Source organism: Sminthopsis crassicaudata, chromosome 6, assembly GCF_048593235.1.
Source record: "Sminthopsis crassicaudata isolate SCR6 chromosome 6, ASM4859323v1, whole genome shotgun sequence".
NCBI lineage: Eukaryota > Metazoa > Chordata > Mammalia > Dasyuromorphia > Dasyuridae > Sminthopsis > Sminthopsis crassicaudata.
This window is the reverse complement of record NC_133622.1, coordinates 240,230,992-240,250,630: the sequence shown is the minus strand read 5'-3', so window position 1 is coordinate 240,250,630 and position 19,639 is coordinate 240,230,992. Positions and strand designations below refer to the sequence as shown.

At 39.2% G+C, this 19,639-nt stretch overlaps 2 pseudogenes; both read left to right on the top strand.

The window, feature by feature from the left end:
• The first annotated feature begins 2,136 nt into the window (after positions 1 to 2,136).
• On the top strand, positions 2,137 to 3,531 carry LOC141546061 (lysine-specific demethylase 4B pseudogene; annotated as a pseudogene).
• Positions 3,532 to 14,936: 11,405 nt separating this feature from the next.
• Positions 14,937 to 15,851, top strand: LOC141547459 (ELL-associated factor 1 pseudogene; annotated as a pseudogene).
• Positions 15,852 to 19,639: the final 3,788 nt, after the last annotated feature.

The window sequence follows — 19,639 nt, the reverse complement described above, 5'->3', positions numbered from 1 at the left end:
TCAAAGCACTTGGAAGAGTTCCTTAAATAGATGGGTTTCCTGCCCTGCTCTGTGGGAACATCCGTTCTTCTAGTTTGTTTTACACTTTTTAAAGAGAGTCAAATTTTTTGGACTCCCAGTTCAGTAAGTTCTGCACCAGTGAATGAGGTAGTACTTCTGATGTCATAAAAAGAACTCTCAGAGGAGAGTCTAGGGATTCAGGGCCTGTCTTGGCTAGTCCAATTGTTAATTGTGTAACACTTGACAATTCATTTCTTAGCTCTGAAAGTCATCATCCCTCTGTGAAAAATCATTCTAATGAAACTTGTACTTCCAACCTCAAGGTGTTCATGGGAAAAATAATTTGAAATGGGTCAAATGCTTCATATAGATGAGTTCTTATTAATTATATAAAACTGATAACAAATGACTGTTAATTGTTTGAAATAATGAGTCAAATATTTATATTCTTTTTGGAAGGGATTCATGAGAGAGTGTCATCTTTGTGGAAGATAATATTCATCATGTTTCTCCCCTGAAATTTTAGAAAAGAGAGCTTAACTATTGAAAGAATTATGCCAAAATTAAATGTAGCAAAGAATCTTGACAGGAAAGACCCTCTTCCCAATCCAATTAACTAATCAGAGACATCAACAGGTACAAAGAGAAAACATTTATGTAATGCCTGCAAGGGAGAAGCCCAGACACACACCTGGGAGCCATCCCAACCCCTTCCATCTGCTCCTGCAACCCAACCTGCTTCCAGGTTTGTCCAGGCACTAAAAACAAAAGACTGGACCATTCTCATTGGATAGACTAAAAGGACATCATTATCCTTGACCAATAATCACCAATGCTGGCTGCCTCCCACAGGTGACATCACTCCCTGCAACTTCTTGTATCTCAGGTTCAAAGTTCATTCCTCCATGGAGTAAATGACCTCCTCCAAGGTCCAAAGTTCTGGGAAAAGGGATCATATGATTCAATACTGAGAAATACTTCATCCAATCAGTTCCATTCATTGCTAAGAAAGGTGGCCAAAAATGTAAAATTAAGGAAGACCTGAGTTTGATTCATTTCTCATAAATGATATTTAAATATTTAAGTTTAGGCATTTTGCTTATATCAAATTGAGTTTCTTCAGGTATAAAAATAAAAAAAAAAAAAGAAACAAAAGAAACCTATAATGATAGCAGCATGTACCTCATTAGATTAGAATAAGAATCAAATATGTGAATGTCTTTACACTGGTTAATAGGCTTTAAGAATAGAAATTATACAGCTGCTGCTGCTTTTAATACTTGATTGGTTATTTTCTCTTCTCCTAAAGGACAAACATTACATCACTATGTTGGGATCAAATTACAGTGTGTCCAGCTACAGCTGATCAGATCAGAATGAAATCAGATTGCTCCACCCCAGGTTGGGGATAAATAGTGTATAAGCAGAGCATGTCCCTAAACAAGCCAAAAGGCAATCAGATGGAAGAAAGGGATTGAGTTTAGGAAAACTAGAGTTGTATGCAGTAGAGTATATTGAGATATTCCCTGGAGAAATGAAATCTATTCCTGTTCAGCCTATGGATCCTTTGCCTCCAGGCACAGTAGCCTTGACCATTTCACTTTCTGAGAGTGCTTACAAAACAGTGTTCATCCATACACTGATGTGGGAAATTGGAGAATGTGTAGCTAATGTCCTAGTCACTAACACAGGTAGACAAAGTTTGATTTATCAAGCAGGAGAAGTAGAAGTATCAGGCTTATTGTTATATACCCCTAATAAGCAATCTGGTGACAATCGCCCAGATTCTGACTCCAATGAAAAAATCCAGGAATATATTGGACAGCAGCTGTGACAGCTGACTGACCTATGCTTACTATTTATATAAATGGAATACCATTTGAAGGATTGGTAGACAGGGGTGCAGATGCTACAGTTATTAGAGGTGCCAAGTGGCCCAGTCACTGGCCAAAGTTAAGGGAACTCCATTTGGAGGACATTAAGAGAGAGCTGAAAGTACTGGGGGAGCAAGCCAGTAAAGGGGCCAGGCCAGAGCTAAGGAGCCAGGGGTGGCTGGCCCAGCTTCCCCATGAAGGACTGAGGAAGCTGACTCACAAAGCAGCAACCATAGGGTTTGGATCTGAGCCATTTGGAATTATGGGGTCTGAGAATCCAAGTCTACACAATCTGAGTTGTAAGATCATGACCTTCCGTCCTACCATTGAGGAGTTTCAGGACTTTGGGAAATATGCGGCCTACACTGAATCCCAAGGAGCTCACAGAGCAGGACTTGCTAAGGTGATCCCACCCAAGGAGTGGAGAACTAGGAAAAGTTATGATGACATTGATGACATGGTGATTCCAGTTCCTCTTCAACAGGACAATCTGGGTTATTTACCCAGTATAACATAAGGAAGAAAGCCATGACAGTGGGAGATCATCGCCACTTGGCCAACAGTGAAAAGTATTGTACTCCTCCACACCAAGATTTTGAAGATCTGGAACGTAAATACTGGAAGAACCTGCCTTTTGTATCTCCAATTTACGGCGCTGATATCACTGGTTCTTTATATGATGCTGATGTGCAGGAGTGGAATATTGGGAATTTGAACACCCTTTTGGACATGGTGGAACACGAAGGTGGGATGATCATAGAAGAGGTGCACACTCCCTACCTGTACTTTGGCATGTGGAAAACCACCTTTCCCTGGCACACGGAAGACATGGATCTCTACAGTATCAATTACCTGCACTTTGGGGAGCCCAAGTCTTGGTATGCCATACCTCCAGAACATGGGAAACGTCTGGAACGCCTGGCAAAAGGCTTTTTCCCAGGCAGTTCTCAGGGATGTATTGCCTTTCTCCGTCACAAGATGGCTCTCATCTCTCCCTCCGTCTTGAAAAAGTATGGCATCCCTTTTGATCGGATCACTCAGGAGGCTGGCGAGTTCATCATTACTTTTCCCTATGGATACCATGCAGGATTCAATCATGGTTTCAACTGTGCTGAGGCCACCAATTTTGCCACATTGAGATGGATTGACTATGGCAAGATGGCTACTCTGCACCTGCTGAAAGGATATGGTGAAAATTTCAATGGATGTTTTTGTGAGACTGCTACAGCTGGAGCGCTATGAACTGTGGAAGCAAGGAAAAGATATTATTGCTTTGGACCACGTGAAGCCTACAGCACTCACTAGCCCCGAACTGAGTGCTTGGAAGGAGACCAAGGCTGTGCTGAAAGCTAAGCTCCCTGGGAGACAAATTAAGGAAAACAGACACTGGAAAAAGACTGAGGAGGAGAGAAAACCAAATACAGACAGGAAGAGAGAGCAGAACAGAAAGCCTGGCCTATGGTCCCACAAAAAAAGAAGCCAGCCTAGGAGGCATAAGGCGGAAGACCAGAAGTCTTTGGGAGAAGTTATGGCTGCAGAAACCCTTTGGGAGGAGGGCAAAGTTAAGGAAGAACCCAAATATAAGGCTGATCTAGAAGAAGAAGAGCAGCACAAAACTCCTGAAGGCATTGAAGGCGATGGTAAGACCAAACTCTGAGGACTATGGACAGAATCCTGATGACCTGGCTTTCATGGAGAGCCTCCTGCAGTCACAATACCAGCCTGGAGCGCAGAGCCACATGTTTGGTACAAACTCAATTTTAGAACCAACATCTCCTGACCTCCTCCACCCCCACCCTGACCCCCTTTGACCCAAGCTAAGCACCCAGGCAACAGTGGAACAAGTGGACAGCCCTCTCCCTGACCCATGCAATAACTTGCTGTGAATTCCTTTCATCTATATTGAATTTGACCATCTGAGAGACTTGTCTGGCCACAGGCTACCTGGACTCTGCTCAACACACTGCTAATGGTCCTAGGAAAGGAGGCAATGGTAACCTCTCAGATTGCCTGTCACCCGGAGGCTTTAGAACAGCTTCTGCTCCTGGAGCCCATGGATGCCTGGCTCTTGTCTTAGGCTAGGAAGGATTAAAGATTACATTACAAAAGCAAAAACTACTCAGATTTGTAAACCATGTAAAAACTCTCATCTTGAAAAGTACTATTCGGACTTCCGGCCAAGATGGCGGCGTGGAGGCAGACAGCTGCTTGAGCTCCTCGTTTTCTCTCAGAACTTACTTCATGACAAGCCTCTGACTTAATGCTTGACCCAGAAAGAAATCCACAAATTATCACCAAGAGAAGACATCCTTGAAAGTAGCCAGAAAAGGTCTGTGTTTGCTCGGGGGAGGGTCAATCAGACTGGGCGCAGACTGAGGGCAGGCAGCCAGAGCAAGACAGGCAGCTCACACAGCTCAGACCGGAGGGGGAGGGGTGTGATCTCTGTCGTTTTTGTGAAAGGGCTTTTGCCCCAGTGTGGATGCTCTGTCTTGGCAGCAAGCCAGGAGCGGTGGAGAGGGTGTAAACACTGGAGGTGAAGATTAAAACCCCAGAAAGCCAGTGTCTCTCAGAGCCCGGCCACCCCCAACCCCCACCTGGACTGACTCGGTGCGTTCTCGGAGCCTCAGAGCGCAGACTCAGTACAGTCATTGCTGTTCTGTTAGTGGCTCTCTGCTGCCCTACCCCCAGTCTGTAGAGGAAGCCCATTAATACCATCCAGCCCTATCCCCCGCAAAACAGACCAATTGTTTGTCTTGTCAGTTTGTTTTCTTTGATTCCTACTCTGACAAAATGAACAAAAAATTCAAAAGAGCTCTAACCATTGACAGCTTCTGTGTGGAGAGGGAGCAGACTTCAAATGCTGAAGAGACTAGGAACAGAATGTCCCCAGATGTATCCCCTGGGAGGGATATAAGCTGCTCCTCAATACAAAAGAACCTCATAGAGGAAATCAAAAAGGCTCTCACAAGAGAGCTGGAAGAGAAATGGGAAAAGGAAAGGGAAGCTTGGCAAGAGAGCCTGGAGAAGTCATCCCATGCATTCAAAGACAGAATGGATAAAGAAATCAAATCATTGAGAAACAAGATTAGTGAGCTGGAAAAGGTAAACAACTCCAAGGAAAACAGGATTAGAGAGCTGGAAAAAGAAATCAGCTCTCTAAAAAATACAATGGAAAAAAATTCCATAGAAGATAAAAACTCAATTGGACAATTACAAAGAGATATAAAAAAAGTGAGTGAAGAAAATACATCATTGAAAATTAGACTGGAACAAGTAGAAATGAATGACTGAAGGAGAAACCAAGAGGGAGTCAAGCAAAACCAGAGAAATGAGACAATTGAAAAGACTGTCAAGTACCTTACCAGAAAGACAACAGACCTGGAAAACAGATCCAGGAGAGACAATTTGAGAATAATCGGACTCCCTGAAAAATGGGAGGAAAAAAAGAGCTTGGACACCATTTTCGAGGAAATTATCAAAGAGAACTGCCCAGACGTTTTGGAAACAGAGGGTAAAATAGACATTGAGAAAATTCATCGATCACCTACTGAAAGGGACCCTAAAATCAAAACGCCAAGAAATATAGTGGCCAAGTTCAAGAACCATCAGACAAAGGAAAAGATATTGGAAGCTGCTAGAAAAAAACAATTCAGATATGGAGGATCCACAATAAGGATAACACAGGATCTAGCAGCGTCCACATTAAAAGAACGCAGGGCCTGGAACATGATATTCCGAAAGGCTAAGGAACTTGGTATGCAGCCAAGAGTGACTTACCCAGCAAGAATGAGCATCATTTTCCAGGGAAGAAGATGGACATTTAACGAAATAAATGAATTCCATCTATTTTTGATGAAAAAACCAGACCTACATAAAAGGTTTGATCTTCAAATACAGAACTCAAGAGACTTCTAAAAAAGGTAAAAAGAAATCTTGAGAACTATACTTCTGTCAAAAAAATATGTAAAGAACATATGTACAATTTGTCTTAGAAACTAGAGGTGGAAAGGAGATTATATCATAAAAAAGTATAAAGTGGTGGTACTACATCTCATGAAGAGGCAAAGGTAACCTATTATATCTGAGAGAAAGAAAGGAGGGAGATGAACATAGCGTGTATCAATAGACATATTCGATTTATGGTGAAACTTCTTCCACTTCATTGAAAAGTGAAAGGGAAGGAGTAAGCTAAGGGGAAGGGAATACAGTAATTTCGAGGAAAAGGGATAAAATAAGGGGAGGATCTTTAAGGTGGGGGAGGGATCCTAAAAAGGGAGGGCTGTGAAAAGCAAGTGGTGTTTACCAGTTTAATACTGGATAGGAGGGTAAAAGGGAAGGAAAGGGGAAAAGCATAAGCAGGGGTTAATAGGATGGCAAGCAATATAGAATTAGTCCTTCTAACCATAAATGTGAATGGGGCAAACTGCCTCATAAAGAGGAAGCAGTTAGCAGACTGGATTAAAAGTCAGAATCCTACTATATGTTGTTTACAGGAAACACACCTGAAACAGGATGAGACATTCAAACTAAAAGTAAAAGGGTGGAGCAGAATCTATTATGCTTCAGGCAAAACCAAAAAAGCAGGAGTAGCCATCCTCATCTCAGATCAAGCAAAAACAAAAATTGATCTAATTAAAAGAGATAAGGAAGGACATTATATCCTGCTAAAGGGAAGCATCAATAGTGAAGCCGTATCAATATTAAACATGTATGCACCAAGTGGTGCAGCATCTAAATTCTTAAAAGAGAAATTAAGAGAGCTGCAAGAGGAAATAGATAGCAAAACTATAATAGCGGGAGATCTCAACCTTGCACTATCAGAATTAGATAAATCAAACCACAAAATAAATAAGAAAGAAGTCAAAGAGGTAAATAGAATACTAGAAAAGTTTGATATGATAGATCTTTGGCGAAAGCTAAATGGAGACTTTCTTCTCAGCAGTTCATGGAACCTATACAAAAATTGATCATATACTAGGGCATAAAAACCTCAAAATCAAATGCAGTAAGGCAGAAATAGTAAATGCATCCTTTTCAGACCATAATGCAATCAAAATAACATTTAATAAAAAGCCAGGGGAAAATAGACCAAAAAATAATTGGAAACTAAATAATCTTATACTAAAGAATGATTGGGTAAAACAGCAAATCATAGACATAATTAATAACTTCACCCAAGAAAATGACAATAATGAGACATCATACCAAAATGAGTGGGATACAGCCAAAGCAGTAATTAGGGGAAGTTTTATATCTCTACAGGCCTACTTGCATAAAATAGAGAAAGAGAGGGCCAACGAATTGGGTTTACAACTAAAATTGCTAGAAAAGGAACAAATTAAAAACCCCCAGACAAACACAAAACTTGAAATTCAAAAAATAAAAGGTGAGATTAATAAAATTGAAAGTAAAAAAACTATTGAATTAATTAATAAAACTAAGAGTTGGTTTTATGAAAAAACCAACAAAATAGACAAACCCTTAGTAAACCTGATTAAAAAAAGGAAAGAGAAAAAGCAAATTGATAGTCTTGAAAATGAAAAGGGTGAACGCACCACTAATGAAGAGGAAATTAGAACAATAGTTAGGAGCTACTTTGCTCAACTTTATGCCGATAAATTTGATAACTTAAATGAAATGGAAGAATACCTTCAAAAATATAGCTTGCCCAGATTAACAGAGGAAGAAGTAAGTAGTCTAAATAGTCCCATCTCAGAAAAAGAAATAGACCAAGCTATTAACCAACTTCCTAAGAAAAAGTCCCCAGGACCAGATGGATTTACAGGTGAATTCTACCAAACATTTAAAGAACAACTAACTCCAATGCTATGTAAACTATTTGAAAAAATAGGGATTGAAGGAGTCCTACCAAATTCCTTCTATGACACAGACATGGTACTGATACTTAAACCAGGTAGATCGAAAACTGAGAAAGAAAACTATAGACCAATTTCCTTAATGAATATTGATGCTAAAATCTTAAATAAGATATTAGCAAATAGACTTCAGAAAATCATCCCCAGGATAATACACTATGACCAAGTGGGATTTATACCAGGAATGCAGGGCTGGTTTAATATTAGGAAAACTATTAGTATAATTGACCATATTAATAATCAAATTAATAAAAACCATATGATCATCTCAATAGATGCAGAAAAGGCATTTGATAAAATCCAACATCCATTCCTACTAAAAACGCTTGAGAGTATAGGAATAAATGGACTATTCCTTAAAATAATAAGGAGCATATATTTAAAACCTTCAGTAAACATCATATGTAATGGTGATAAACTAGAACCTTTCCCTGTTAGATCAGGAGTGAAACAAGGTTGCCCACTATCACCATTACTATTCAATATAGTACTAGAAACTCTAGCCTTGGCAATAAGAGCCGAGAAAGAGATCCAAGGAATTAGAGTAGGAAATGAAGAAATCAAATTATCACTTTTCGCAGATGACATGATGGTATACTTAGAGAACCCCAAAGACTCTGCTAAAAAGCTATTAGAAATAATTCAGAATTTTAGCAAAGTCGCAGGATACAAAATAAATCCACATAAATCCTCAGGATTTTTATACACATTACCAACACAATCCAACAGCAAGAGATACAAAGAGAAATTCCATTCAAAATAACAGTCGATAGTATCAAATATTTGGGAATATATCTACCAAAGGAGAGTCAGGAATTATATGAGCAAAATTACAAAACACTTGCCACAAAAATAAAGTCAGATTTAAATAATTGGAAAGACATTCAATGTTCTTGGATAGGCCGAGTGAATATAATAAAGATGACAATACTCCCCAAACTAATCTATTTATTTAGTGCTATACCAATCAGACTCCCAAGAAACTATTTTAATGACCTAGAAAAAATAACAACAAAATTCATATGGAATAATAAAAGGTCGAGAATTGCAAGGGAACTAATGAAAAAAAAGTCAGAGGAAGGTGGTCTAAGTGTACCTGATTTAAAGCTATATTATAAAGCAACAGTCACCAAAACCATTTGGTATTGGCTAAGAAATAGACTAGTTGATCAGTGGCATAGGTTAGGTTCACAGGACAAGATAGTGAATAAAAATAGCAATCTAATCTTTGACAAACCCAAAGATCCCAAATTTTGGGATAAGAATTCATTATTTGACAAAAACTGCTGGGAAAACTGGAAATTAGTATGGCAGAAACTAGGCATGGACCCACATTTAACACCACATACTAAGATTAGATCAAAATGGGTCCAAGATTTAGGCATAAAGAACGAAATCATAAATAAATTGGAGGAACATGGGATGGTTTACCTCTCAGACTTGTGGAGGGGGAAGGAGTTTGTGTCCAAGGGAGAACTAGAGACCATTATTGATCACAAAATAGAACATTTTGATTACACCAAATTAAAAAGTTTCTGCACAAACAAAACTAATGCAAACAAGATTAGAAGGGAAGTAACAAATTGGGAAAAAATTTTTACAGTTAAAGGTTCTGATAAAGGCCTCATCTCCAAAATATACAGAGAATTGACTTTAATCTATAAGAAATCAAGCCATTCTCCAATTGATAAATGGTCAAAGGATATGAACAGACAATTTTCAGATGATGAAATTAAAACTATTTCCACTCATATGAAAGAGTGTTCCAAATCACTATTGATCAGAGAAATGCAAATTAAGACAACTCTGAGGTATCATTACACACCTGTCAGATTGGCTAAGATGACAGGAACAAATAACGATGAATGTTGGAGGGGCTGTGGGAAAACTGGGACACTGATGCATTGTTGGTGGAGTTGTGAAAGAATCCAACCATTCTGGAGAGCAATCTGGAATTATGCCCAAAAAGTTATCAAAATGTGCATACCCTTTGACCCAGCCATACTACTATTGGGCTTATACCCCAAGGAACTACTAGAGAAGGGAAAGGGTCCTGTATGTGCCAAAATGTTTGTGGCAGCCCTTTTCATAGTGGCTAGAAGCTGGAAGATGAATGGATGTCCATCAATTGGAGAATGGTTGGGTAAACTATGGTATATGAATGTTATGGAATATTATTGCTCTATAAGAAATGACCAACAGGAGAAATACAGAGAGGCTTGGAGAGACTTACATCAACTGATGCTGAGTGAAACGAGCAGAACCAGAAGATCATTATACACTTCAACAATGATACTGTACGAGGATGTATGCTGATGGAAGTGGATTTCTTCAACATAGAGAAGAACTAATCCAATTCCAATTGATTAATGATGGACAGAACCAGCTACATCCAGAAAAGGAACACTGGGAAATGAATGTAAACTGTTATTTTTACCTTCTGAATCCAATTCTTCCTGTGCAACAAAAAAAAATTCGGTTCTACACACATATTGTATCTAAATTATACTGTAATATATTTAACATATATAAGACTGCTTGCCATCTGGGGGAGGGGTTTGGGGGAGGAAGGGAAAAAATCTGAATAGAAGTAAGTGCAAGGGATAATGTTGTAAAAAATTACCCATGCATATGTACTGTCAAAAAATGTTATAATTATAAAATAAAATAAAAAAAAAAAAAAAAAAAAAAAAAAAGAAAAGTACTATTCACTGACTACTGATGCAGGCTTTGCAATGTGATTTCTGTACAGAAATCACCTTTGTGAAGTTATTTCTATAAATACTTATTGTTAAAAATATAAGAAAAAAAGGGAAAAGGAGAGAAGAGAGAGAGAGAGAGAGAGAGAGAGAGAGAGAGAGAGAGAGAGAGAGAGAGAGAGAGAGAGAGAGTGCTCTGAGAGCTGAGATGAAGCAGATGGGGACTCTCAGGGACAGCAGCTCCTCTGACTACCAGAGCTCCAGCAGTGAAGATGAGGAGTACACCTCCAGAGACTCTTCATCAAGGGGATCCTCCTCTGCAGTCCTGTCACACAAACCCTGTGGGGAACAGCAGCAGCTCCCCGGGAATAACCGGCTGATGAGCACATTGGGAGATGATTTACAACTGAGCGACTCCTGCAGTGACAGTGATGTCTAGTGTTGGGACTTCCTGCATCTGGTTTGTTGCATCCAGAAAGTTGGAGGACACAAGCAGAAAGCCACCCCCAAGGAGAGCATTTGGACCTTAGTGAGCCCTGAGTCTCACTGAACCTGAGCAGAGTGTGCTTGCATATATTATGGGAATACACTTTGACCTCAAAATCTGGGTATAATAAAAAACACACAAACAAACAAACAAAAAAAACAAAAAAACAAAAAACAAAAATTCCCAGATATGTTGGAACTATAAGACAAAGCAAAAATAGAAACCCCCACTCTATCACTTTCACCTTCTGAAAGAAAGCCCAAATCAGAAATACTCAAATACAGAGTATTCAAGTCAAAGAAAAAAAGAAGTGTTGTGAACAGCCATAAACAGTTCCAGGATCAAGGAACCCCAGTGAGGATCACACAGAACTACTGAAATACTGACTTTAACATATTTAACATTTATTGTTCTACCCTCCATCTAGGGGAGGCGGTGGGAGGAAGGGAGGGGAAGAGTTGGAACAAAAGGTTTTGTGAGGTCAATGCTGAAAAATTATCTTGAACATATATTGAAAAATATATCTTGTCAATGAAAAGCTATTAAAAAAAAAGAGTAGTGGCCTGCTTTTGGGAAGGGATGTCAGTAAGAGGTTTGCTGATGGTTGTGGGACAGCAAGGAAAAGCTGGAGAATTTTGGCTTCTAGGAAGGCCTGTCCTCCTTCTTTTCTCCACTGAGACCAAGGTCCATCTGAGCCAGACACAGGCTCAGAAGGGTTGAGAAGGACTGGAAATGAGAAGTTCCATCCTTGACTATTCTCTTGCTGGCTCTCCCTCTTCCTGCACTCCTCCACCAAGATCAAGACTAGGTCAGATGAGTAGACTGTCACAGACTGCAGGAGGAGACTGGGAGAGATGAAGACTGAGGCTGGATCAGACTGACAGACGATGTAAAGGAGATTGACAGACACAGATTGCAGAAGAGATGTGAGGGAGACAATAAAGACTCTAGAATCTATTTGTGGCCATTCTCTTAGGGTCTATCCTGTTGAGACCAAGGCCTGACTGGAGGACTATCAGAAAGCTAGCATGAACATTACTAGGAATTATCTATATCATGAAGTTTTTGCCTTCTTATTTTATAGTTTGGTCAATTCTGTTTTTAAAGTGTCATTGTCTTTGCTATGTTTTGCCTCTCTTAGAAAGGCTTCAATTGTATTTTCATAATTGTCTTTTCCCACTCATTTCCCCCATTTTTCTTCCCTTCATCTTATTTAGTTTTTAAATAAATTTAGCTCTTCAAAGATTTGGGGGAGGGGGTATTGTGTCTAATTCACTTGTTTCTTCTTTGAGGCTTTCCTTTTGTCTATGCTGACATCATTGTGTTCTTAGTTTGTATCTCCATTTTCCTTGTCACCACTGCAGCTGTTTTAAAGTAATCTTCTTTTTTTTTTGTTTGCTCAAGTTTAAAGCTTAATTCTTGACTTTTAATTTTAAATTAAACTTGAGCTTTATCCTTCAAATAATAATGCAGTATTGCTCTAAGTTTAAGTGTGTTTATTTTTTTTTCATACTACTCTTTTCAGTTCTAGTTGGTATATATATATATATATATATATATATATATATATATATATATATATATATATAACACAGTTTCAAAATTATGTGATATGTTCAAAATCTCTAAAAATCAAGACATACAAGTTAAAATTACTCTAAAATGCCATTTCACACTGACAAAATTAATCATCTATTTGAAATATATATGACTATGCATATGCTGTTTTCCTACACTAGGCATCTGGAAATATTTTTCTCTCCTAACCCCAACCATAGAGACTAAAATATAAGTATAAACATAAAAATAGTTAGTAAATGATAAAGTATAGTTGAGAAAAATAATCTTGTTTTTTCATTTTGCCCAAAGTATTAAATAGTAGGTTCAGTATATGTCCTTCCAATGAGTACTTTAAATTTCTTTAAGTATTGAATTATTTGATTTCCTTGCTGTCCAAGGAACTCTGCACAGTTTTCTCTAGTACTCCAGTTCGAAAATGTTGGTTTTGTAGTACTCAGTTTTCTTTATATTGCAGATATCCCCCTCATACATCCCTACTTATTAGAAAACAACATAGCTTTGATTATATGGATATGGAAAAAAACTGATAAAAATGATGTACTTGGAGAAGCTTATGATTCTCCACCAATTAATTTTTCTTTAATAACCAACTAATGCTACTATCTCAAGTAAAAGGCATATTTTTCAATGGATACAATAACGATTTAAATCTCTCTTTGTTTACAGATTCAAGTTCTTCAATTGTTTCTACATTCTAGTAAAGGTCTGTTGTAAGGGACCTAGAACCAATCTTCCCTGTGTGGAAGGGAGCCGCCCTAATGTCAGTCATCTCCAGGATGTGGTTCTGGGTCGACTAATAGAGCTACGTGTCGGTAGATGCGTGGAACTATGATTTGCTTGGCGAAATAAGGAGAAAATCGGCAAGCATTGCTAAAAGAGCTGGCCCCGCCCACAATGGGAGGAATCGGGGAGGGTTCAAGAAGATTCTGTATAAAAGTAGGGAACAGCAACCGCTCAGGCAGACATTTTGGGCAGCAGACAATAAAGAACAGCTCTGCTACATGTTGGCTCTCTGTTTGCTTATTCCCCGCTCCTGTCTCTGGAGCGGGTCCGGAGATGTCTGAAGGCTGGTGATAGCATGAAGTGCACAGTAAGAAACTTTCAGTTTCCAGTGAAGCTGCAGAGAAGCAGACCCAAAACAAGTGGCGCCCAAACAGGGACCTGGGCAGTGTATTCGCTGGAACAAGGAAAGATAAGTAGAAAGACGCGCTCCTTGATTTTTAATCAAGAAGAAGCAAACACCCTAATTGCTTACATGCAGTTAGATGAGGTATGGGGCAGAAAGCAGTTAAAGCCCAAATCGAGCCAACAGATTCAGGAGTATATGCTTCACAGCTATATAAACTCATAAACTCTGTAAAAAGAATGGAGTGCATCTTAACTTAAAAGCATGCAGAGCCTGGATAGAAAAAATAGAACTCTGTGTCTCTCTGTGTATGTCTTCTTTGAATTTTTTGTTCTGTGTTAAAAGTTAGCACGCTCATAAGAGATAAGAATTCAGCATCTGTGTTACAGGCTTAGAAAAATAACAGGCTGAATTGTGGAAATTGAAATTCATTCAGAATAGTAATTCTTTCAGAGTGGTTCAAAATGTATTGGTCTTAAAAATTGTTTGTGATTTTAAACTTTTTAACCTATTGTACCAATTTGTAAGTAAAACAAAAGAAAAAAAAAACTTGACTATTTTAAACTGGTGGGGAAGTTTTCTCTGAAAAGCAGATTTTCAAAGTCTGCTAGAAAGGAGTAACTGCAATACAATCTTATCTGCTTAATACCGCCTGGGAAGCTTCTTACTAGTGACCTTGAAGCACTCAGTCAAAAAAAAAAAAAAAAGAAAAAGAAAAAAAACTATTTGTTTTTTTTCTGAAACATTGGGTCATTGTTTATCATTATGGGTTATTAATCTTGAAGTTTAAAGTTTAAAAAAAAAAAAGGGGGGGTGATTAAAGAACAGGGACGTGAGGGACTTTCGCGAGTGTAGAGAGACTGCCTCGGCAGATTTTCTGCCTTCACAGAGACGCCTCTGCTGGGAGCAGGGAAGATGGGAGGGGATAATAGTATTCTCCTCGTGTTGCCAGAAGAGAAAGTGGTGCTAAGAAATAAACACCTCTCGTACTTGGCAACTCATCTCTGTGTTAGTTCTTCCTCGGTAGCCGGTGACAACTGAAGACCCAGAAGATGGGTAAGTAGAGGGCAGATACTCCACTCGCGAAGCAGAAGTCCACAAGTGGTCCTGAAGAAAAGGGACAAGAGAGATTGATTTACAAAAGCAATTAATAGTTTAAATGAAGCATCTACTCAGAACTGAGGGAGCATCCTAACTTTACACAGCACACCTATACTGAGAGGCACTGAGGAGGCCGCCCTAGGAGCCACACCGGGCAGTGACTACAGCCAGCTTGAAGACAGGGAGAGAGCCATGAAGAGCACCAGGAACCCGCTGTTGGACGGCAAGGAGCACTGCCTGACTCTCGGGGACAGCTTTGAGAAGAGGCCCAAGTCCTCGTTCCACACGATCCGCTATGATTTGAAGCCGGCCTCTGTAGACCCATCAGGGGAAGGAGAGCTCCAGGTGGGCAAGGGAGACGAGGTCACGGCCTGGCTGCCACACTTCCCTGGCACTGCAGCCCCAAAGACTGTCTTCAAAGGAAACAAAAGACCCTATGAGAGAGACTGTATTCTCATCATTAATCACGATACCGGCGAATGTGTGTTGGAAAAACTCAGAAGCAGCGTTCAGGTCAAGAAGATGAGAACTGAGGGAGGGAGCAAAACCCAGGCAAGAGTGGAACCGCCCCCTGCACCGGCACTGCCCACTCCCATAGCATTCCGAGCCGCAGGGAAGACACCTGTTGGGCCAAAAGCCTGTCCAGTGAAAGAGGATGCTCCCGGGGAACTCCAGTTGGAGGACATGAAGAGAGAGCTGAGAGCCGAGATGAATCGGATGGAGACCCTCAGAGACAGCAGCACCCCAGACTCTGACAGCTCCAGCAGTGAAGAGGAGGAGCCTGCCCCAGGTGCCTCGGCCTCCCAGCATCCTCCTCTTCCTCACAGAATCCCTGTGGGGAACCAAAGCAGCCAGCTCCCCGAGAAAAACCAGCTGATGAGCATATTGCGAGAAGATTTACAACTCAGTGACTCTGAGAGCTCCAGCACTGAAGACCAGGAGCCTGTCACAGCCAAAGCCTCTTCCTCCCAGCGTCCTCCTCTGCAGTTACCTCACAGAAGCCCTATGGAGAACAGCAGCAGCCGGCTCTCTGGGAAGCACCAGCTGATGAGGATATTGCAACAAGATTTACAACTCACTGACTCTGACAGTGACAGCAACGTCTAACCTTGGAACTTCCTGCATCTGTCTTTGTTACAACATCTGGATAGATGAAGGACACAAGCAGAAACCCACCCCAAGGAGAGCATTTGGCCCTTACTGAGCCCTGAGTCTCACTGAACCTGAGCAGAGTACAAGTGGGAATATACTTTTACCTCAAAATCTGGGTAGCATATTAAAATCTGGGTAGCATAAAAAAGTAAAATAAAATAAAAATAAATAAATAAAAATAAATAAATAAAAATAAATAAATAAAAACAACTTCCCAGATCTGTTGGAATTATAAGACAAAGTAAAAACAGAAACCCTCACTCAATCACTTTCACCTTCTGAAAGAAACCCCAAATCAGAAATACTCAAATACAGAGTATTCAAATCAAAGAAGAAAAATAATGTTGTGAACAACCAAAAAGAGTTCAAGGATCAAGGAACCCCAGTCAGGATCACACAGGACTGTTGTAACTACTGACTTTAACTTATTTAACATATATTGTTCTAGCTTTCATCTAGGGGAGGGGTAGAGGGAAGGGAGGGGAAGAGTTGGAAGAAAAGGTTTTTCAAGGTCAATGCTGAAAATTTGTCTTGAAGATATATTGAAAAATACATCTTGGAAATAAAAAGCTACTTTAAAAAAAAAAAAAAAAAGTAGTGACCTGCTTTCTCAAAGCGATAACAGTAAGAGGTTTGCTGCTGGTTGTGGGATGCGAAGGACTAGCTAGAAAATTTGGCTTCTAGGAAGGCCTGTCCTCCTTCCTTTCTCCACTGAGACCAAGGTCCTTCTGAGCCACAGAAAGACTCAGAAGTGTTGACAAGGACTGGAAATGAGAAGTTCCATCCTTGACTATTCTGCTGCTGGCTCTCCCTCCTCCTGCACTCCTCCACTAAGATCAAGAGTGGGTCAGATGAGCAGACTGTCACAGACTGCAGCTGTGACTGGGAGAGATGAAGACTTAGGCTGGATCAGACTGACAGACAATGTAAAGGAGACTGTGACAGACACAGATTTTAAAGGAGATGTGATGGAGAAAATAACGACTCTTGACTCTATTCCTGATCATGCTCATAGGTTCCTTTCCTCTCCAACTAAGCAGGGATTTAGTAAATCTTTAATATATTCAAGTATTTCTCATCATTATGACTTTAAAGTCATAGAAGCAGTTGTCAACTTTGAATAAAATAACAATTATATTAAAATGTCCAAAACTACAAGAGGAAGTCTGTTTGTTTACTTTTTCTGTCAATTCTTCACCATATCTTACTCCACACATTTCTCTTAACCTTTAATTTATTTAACTTATTGCTGATATAAAAGTATAAAATTCAGCTGCCTAATTTGTATGGCTGCTTCCTTCAATGTGCTGAAAATTCTTAATGAAATTATATGAATCTCTATTTAAAGAATTAAGAATTTTGAGTTTGTCCCTCACAGGAGCAGGAGCCCCCACCTCTTCTCTGAGCCTTTTGTGGTGGCTGACTTCTGGTTCCCTTCACTTTGCTGGGGCATCTCATTCCCATCCTCCTTGACATCCTTGTCTGGTCTCAGGCCCTAGAATCACCTGCAGCCTCCCTCCAGTGCCCTCCACGCATGTCCTCCAGCCCAGGAGGCTTTCAGGAGGAGCTTGCCCCTGCCTGCTTCCCTCTTTCACGCCACTTCTCTCAGACTTGCACCCATAGCCCTGGCAGAGGGACGTCTGGGGGATGTTGACGGACTGGGCAGCTCCACGTAGTGAGATCCCCATTGCCAGATATAAGTGCCAGGGACCAGGAGGAGCTGTGTGAAGGCATTTCTATGCAGCAGTTGCTTCATGACCCCTCCTCTAGCAGAGTGAAGCTAGACTAGCATCCACCATGATGACACTCATTCTTGGAGCAATGCTGCTCATCCTCTGGCCCCAGCTAGTGCCTTCTCATATATATATGTGATATATATATATCCTATCAGTATCACATATATATATATATATATATATATATATATATATATATATATATATATATATATATATATATATATAATATATATATATATATGATACTGCCTGAATATATGCTAGATTTATGACACTAGCAAAGTCACTTCAGTACTTTGTACTTCAATTTCTACTCTTGAAAAGTAGGAATGGTAATAGTATGAAACTTATAGAATTTGAAAATGAGCAAAAAAGACTATCAAACAATCAAAACACTTCACAAACCTTAAAGTATTTTATGCCTCAAAGGGACCTTAATGATCATGTAGTAAGTTTCTTTCATTTTCTGGATAACAAAATTGAGGTTCAAAAAAGTTATACTATTTAAATAAATTCACCAATTGTCAGAGACCTATGCTTGATTTGAAAATTTAATTATCTGCTTGCATAGCTCTGAATCACTACAATATGATAGCAGTCATATAGATGACTAAGGTGAGATCAATATTACTATTTTTTTGCAACACACATGCCACAGGAAAGAAAAAAAATGGCCAGAAGTACTCTCTGGTTTTGTTACAAATGAATGAAGAAAATTATTTTGATTGATTTTGTAATAAAACAATATAACTCATTCCCCAAGGGCTTTCAGTGTTAAAAGCTCATTCCTCCCAAGAACTTTATGATAAAGAAGTTGAGAGTGCATCTAATTAATTTATACAAGAAGACCGAACTTTCAGGAAGAATGAAAATGAATGGGCAGCACTCACTCATCTAGAAAGTAGTAGAGTCAAGACTGGAATCAAGATGTTTGAATGAAAAGCCCAAGAGTCTTTCTATAATAACAAGTGGCCTCATTAATATATTTTTAATACTTTGGACTTGGACTCAGAAGAAAGTGAATCTCATTCAAAAATAAAAAGTGACCTTAGTGTAGTTGAGGAACTATCCCCACAGAGCAGAACTGAACAGAAATCTATTTAAAGAGCTTTGGATTATTTGTGTTTTAGAAAGAGATAGTATCCTTATTTTGTTGTTTTTGGAGAAAGAGGAAATTAATTATACATATATAATTATACAAATATCTATCAAAAGAGCAGCTGAATGTGATTTCATCCCATGTGAAAAAGGTAATGATTTTATTTTCATATCTTGAACTTTTTTCTTGAAGTTCACTTATAATTAGGCAACTGCCAAATTTTCTAAATGTTCTAAAGATTAACTTTCTTGTGAAGGATTAAGTTGATAGACAATTCACAAAATTATGTGAGCAATCTCCAGAAAAATTTTAGGACAATATTTGCTCAGAATATGTGTTAGAGTGGATTTTTAAAAAATAGATATTTTAGCATTACAAAAAGAATAAGGTGAGGAAAGTCCTATGAAGTGATAAAGCTTTTTTATAATGCAAAGAAAGCTGCTGGTAATAACCACATTAATGAAAATCAAAAATCAAAACTTTTAAAATCACAATCCAAACAAGACGTAACTACTGAAGGAAAAAATATGGAAAAATATCAGTAAAATCATCATTATGATATTTTCATATGATTATTCTATCCAATCAGTCCTTCTGTCAATAAATATTACTAAATTCTTGCTACGTGACAATAATGTACTGAAGGAACACACACTTATCCACACACACACAGATATACAGAGAATCGAGATAGAGACCAAGACAGAGAGACAGAGAAAGACACATAGAGAGAGAGAGAGAGAGAGAGAGAGAGACAGGGAAAGACAGAGAGAGACAGAGAGAGAGAGAGAGAGACAGAGAGACAGAGAGAGAGAGAGAGAGAGAGAGAGAGAGAGAGAGAGAGAGAGAGAGACAGAGAGAGAGAGAGAGAGAGAGAGAGAGAGAGAGAGAGAGAGAGAGAGAGA